The sequence below is a fragment of the Crinia signifera genome, chromosome 2, assembly GCF_055691185.1.
Source record: "Crinia signifera chromosome 2, ASM5569118v1, whole genome shotgun sequence".
Lineage (NCBI taxonomy): Eukaryota > Metazoa > Chordata > Amphibia > Anura > Myobatrachidae > Crinia > Crinia signifera.
Window position 1 is genome coordinate 21,621,258 of NC_139218.1, and position 4,774 is coordinate 21,626,031.

Consider the following 4,774-nt stretch of genomic DNA (forward strand, 5'->3'; position numbering starts at 1 on the left):
TGAGGTGATGGGTGGATTGACAAGCTGAGGTAATGGGGCAAGGGGGTGAGGTGACATGAGGGGGAGGAGTGGAGGTGATGGTGGACGAGAGGGGTTAAGGTGACATGGGGGGAGGAGGTAAGGAGACAAATCAGCAGAAAGTGAGACCCCAGATTTTTCTTTTTAAGTGTGCAATTAATGTACACAGTGTTCTGTTGCAAAACACCATATCAATGCCAGTATTGTAGCATTGTTTAAACTATCGCCCAGCGTGTACACTACAAATGATACACGCTCCTGCTGGTTTTTTACCGACCACCCGTTGTCATCAGTACACGCAGCTCAATTGACAAGTCATCAATGAATACATGGACATAGCGGAGAGCCGATGACATTCGTCAATGATATAGTTCAGTGCATATGCACTACATGGTTGGCCCATTGGCTTATTACAATGGGCAGCTAACATGGAAGAGAGATTGAAGATTTATGAGGACAGTTGGACTAAATATCCTAGGGGCTTAGTGCCGAGGAGGCTGCCTTTAAATTTCTTAACAGGAGAGAAACTAAGAGTGTGTCTGGATAAATATCTGAGAATGAATTTTAGCAAAGGATGCCCTCCTGTTTTCAACACTTTATGATCTTTGTACCATGACAAAGAGAAGGTGGAGATTATTGAAGACCTTGTTGTAGGTTATGATACATCTTTAAAAAGTTGCCGGCTATTTAACATCAATGACGATGGTAAAGAGCCGCCAACTACTTTGTTATGGGTTCAGTACTACTTGGCGCTACACTATGACATGATTGGCCAGCCATCTATAGCTCTGGAATATATAAATGCAGCCATTGACAGCACACCAACTCTGATCGAGCTCTTCCTTGTTAAGGCCAAGATTTACAAGCATGCTGGTAACATCAAATAAGCTGCTCATTGGATGGATGAAGCACAGGCTCTGGACATGGCAGATAGATTTATCAACTCAAAATGTGCAAATTCATGTTAAACGCAAACATGATTAAGAAGGCAGTAGAAATGTGCTCAAAGTTTACAAGGGAAGGCAGTGGAGAACCTGGATGAAAAGCAGTGCATGTGGTTCCCGACTGAGTGTGCCCAGGCATATAGGTCCATGAACAAGTTTGGGGAAGCACTTAAGAAATGCCATGAAATTGAAAGACATTTTGTGGAGATCACTGATGATCAGTTTGACTTCCACACCTATTGTATGAGGAAAATTACACTCAGGTCATATGTGGACTTGTTAAAGCTAGAAGATGTGCAGAGACAACATCTGTTTTACTTCAAAGCTGCACGGATTGCTATAGAAATGTATCTGAAGCTCCACGACAACACTTTAATGGACGAGAATAAAGAGCATGAACCAGACACTGCCAATATGTCTGACGAAGAGCTGAAAAAGCTCCGTAATAAGCAGAGGAGAGCACAGAAGAAAGCGCAGCTAGAGAGAAGAAGAATGCAGAGAAGGAGAAGCAGCAGCGGAACCAGAAGAAGAAAATGGAGGATGAATACGAGGAAATTGGTGACACCAAGGAAGAATTTATTCCAGAAAAACTGTCCAAGGTTGACCATCCATTGGAAGTAGCAATTAAATTCTTAACACCGCTTAAGAACTTGGTTAAGAACAAAATAGAAACACATCTGAATGCCTTTGAAATTTACTTTAGGAAAGAAAAATTCCTTTTGATGTTGCAATCGGTGAAGAGGGCGTTTACTATAGATCCTAATCACCCTTGACTTCACCAGTGTTTGGTCCGTTTCTTTTGTGCAGTATCTGAGAGCAAAGAACTAAATGAATCCATTAGAACAGTGTTAAAGGCATAAATGAACAGGCTTTTTGGTGAAACAAGTCCTGCAAATTTTAATAACCTCTTCCTGAAAGCAAACATGGACTCCATACCACACAGATCATCAGCTGCCAAAATGATGTACAATCTGGATCCTTCTAGAAATAACCAGTAGAGCTGGCCACAGCCTTGGATGAGTCCCTGAATAACCGAAGCCTCCAGCCCTGCACGGAGGTTTTAAAAGCCTTGCACAAAGGCAGTTTAGGGGACAGCAAAGATGCTGCTGAATCTTACAGAGTCAGCTGCCACAAGCTCTTCCCTTATGCTTTAGCTTTCATGCCGCCTGGATATGAAGAGGACATGCGTATCACAATTAACGGAGATAGTTCCGCAGAACCAGAAGAACTGGCTAATGAAATGTGAACAGTGGATTTCAACAAACAGACATTGGACCATATCATCAATCGAATTTTTTTGTCACGCACCTGCTGTATTGCTCTGTAACTTATGTGGAGAATGAAAGGAGTAAAAGAATTGTTGCCTTTAAAAAAAAAAGCGCTGAGTGCTCTGGCGACGTTGTCAAGTGTGGACAGTGTGAGAGGGAACGGAGCCAGGGGGGGGGGGGGGAGTTAGCCGAGTGTCCCGCTGATGATGCCAGCCGCTCAGGCTGTTGGAGACAAAATAAAAGCATATGAAGTACACATTACATGCGGCAGATACACTGAATTACATTGTATCAGCACTGAGCAACTTGCAGTTGAAACAATGTATGGCACAATACACAATGGGGGAGGCATGTCCTGGAGGGAGACCGGAAAGCCCAAGTGAAAGTGCCAGAGTGGAAGATTGCAGACAAGGGGAGAAGCGCACACACTGTGGAATAAATACAAAACCACCCGCAACATGTGAAGTGATAGAACAGTGAAGGAAGGGCTGTGAAGCCCAGAGGAAGCGTGAAAAAGAGACACTGACCCACTGACCTAGGTGCTGAAAGGATGGGTCTTGAATGGCAAGACCTGCTGTGTGTGTGCGGGAGTGAGTAATGGATATGGCAACCGGTGTCAGGCAACCCACAGGCGGGGAAGTGCTTGACAGCGAAAAGGTGATACTGTAGTGATAAAGCGAAGAGGTGATGCAGTTGTGAATAATAAAGGAGGGTCGGTGCAGTATCTGACAGGATCAGGAGTGTCGGTGCGAGAAAAGGTGAGGAAGGAAACCATGGGAAAATCAGAATAAAGGGGGAAATGGGGAGCAGTGGAAACCAACAGACACGGGGTGGCTCCCAGGGGTGTGACAGCCTCCAGAGGGGTAGTCTCAGTGGCGTAACTATAGTCCCACAGCCCCGGCGGTGGCGGGGAGGCGCTAGGCAGGTGTGGGCGCCTGGGGGGTCTGCGGGACTATAGTTACCACCTGGTCCCGGCTCCCGACTCCTGCCCTCCCCCTCCTTATCCCATTGCCGCCGGCGCGGCTGCCTCTAACCCGACACGCAGATCTGTGTCGGGTGACGGGCGGTCCCCGGCTCTGGGTGCAGTGCTAATATAATAAGAGACACCACCTTCCGAGTGTCTGTTATTATATTAGCACTGCAGCCGGAGCCGGGGACCGCCCGTCACCCGACACAGATCTGCGTGTCGGGTTAGAGGCAGAAGCGCCGGCGGCAATGGGGACGGGTAAGGAGGGGGTTAATATTTCGGGGGGGGGGGGGGGGGGGGGCAAAATGTCCGGCGGGGGGGCGCAAAAAAAGTAGTTACGCCTCTGGGTAGTCTGTGAATATAGAGCACATAATGGCAGAGACGGAAATAAACTACAGTTTTACAATAACCAAGCGTCAGAGTTATGGACTAATGTCAGAAGTAAAAGTCTGAAACATTGGCAGGGAACCTGCAACAAAATCCATTAGGAGCGATTTTGGAGAAGGGTGGTTAGGGGCAGCTGAGTTAAAGAAAGCAGGCAAAATGCCGGGACCCTTCCTGCTGCACATACACACACACACACATATATATATATATATATATATATATATATATATATATATATATATATATGTGTGTTTTTCTCTATTTATAGTGAGGTGCACGTGGGCTGGGTATCAGCACAATAACAGGAAGGTTATAATAGGAAGCTCAGTGTACGTTGTGTGAGAGTGAGACACAGCAGGGAGGAGAAGGATGAGGGACAGAGAGAACAGCCCAGCAATTAGGCTCAGGACCCAGAGAGGAGATGCGGGCACCGGTCTAATCGCTCTCCCACCGTGTGAGAACCACAGGTTTCCCCAGGTCAGTCAGGCTGCTGTATGACAGAGTTTTACCTACTGCAGCTGCCGCTCCTGACACTCGTGCTCCCGGCTCCCGCTGCCCGGTTCACATTCCACACCACAGTTCTCTCTGCCGCTGACAAGCTCCCGCCCACGCTCCAGCTGCCGCACAACGCAGGTTCACCATTCTTCTTCCTTCCCATGGCCAGCGCCGCGCTACCCACACAGCCCCGCGGTGGCCGTCATAGTGACGTCACCACGCCGCGCATTCAGGCCCCGCCCCCGCAACATCGCGTTCGCGCATGCGCACTCAAGTTTTCTTGCAAAGGGGACAAAAAACCGGGAGGAACCAAGGGATTTGCGGGGGGGCGGGAGAAGGATTGAAAAAACGGGAGACTCCCGCTAAATGCGGGAGTGTAGGCAAGTATGATATAAGGTGACAGCCGTTAGATGCAGCAGATGGCCACCATCCACCTCTATATACAGAGCATGTGGTGGTGTTATATAAGGTGACAGCCGTTAGATGCAGCAGATGGCCACCGTCCATCTCTATATACAGAGCGTGTGGTGGCGTTATATAAGGTGACAGCCGTTAGATGCAGCAGATGGCCACCATCCACCTCTATATACAGAGCGTGTGGTGGCGATATATAAGGTGACAGCCGTTAGATGCAGCAGATGGCCACCATCCACCTCTATATACAGAGCGTGTTGTGGCGTTATATAAGGTGACAG

General features: G+C 47.9%; 1 pseudogene; it reads left to right on the forward strand.

The window, feature by feature from the left end:
* The first annotated feature begins 446 nt into the window (after positions 1–446).
* LOC146058378 (N-alpha-acetyltransferase 15, NatA auxiliary subunit pseudogene) lies at positions 447–2,208 on the forward strand (annotated as a pseudogene).
* Positions 2,209–4,774: the final 2,566 nt, after the last annotated feature.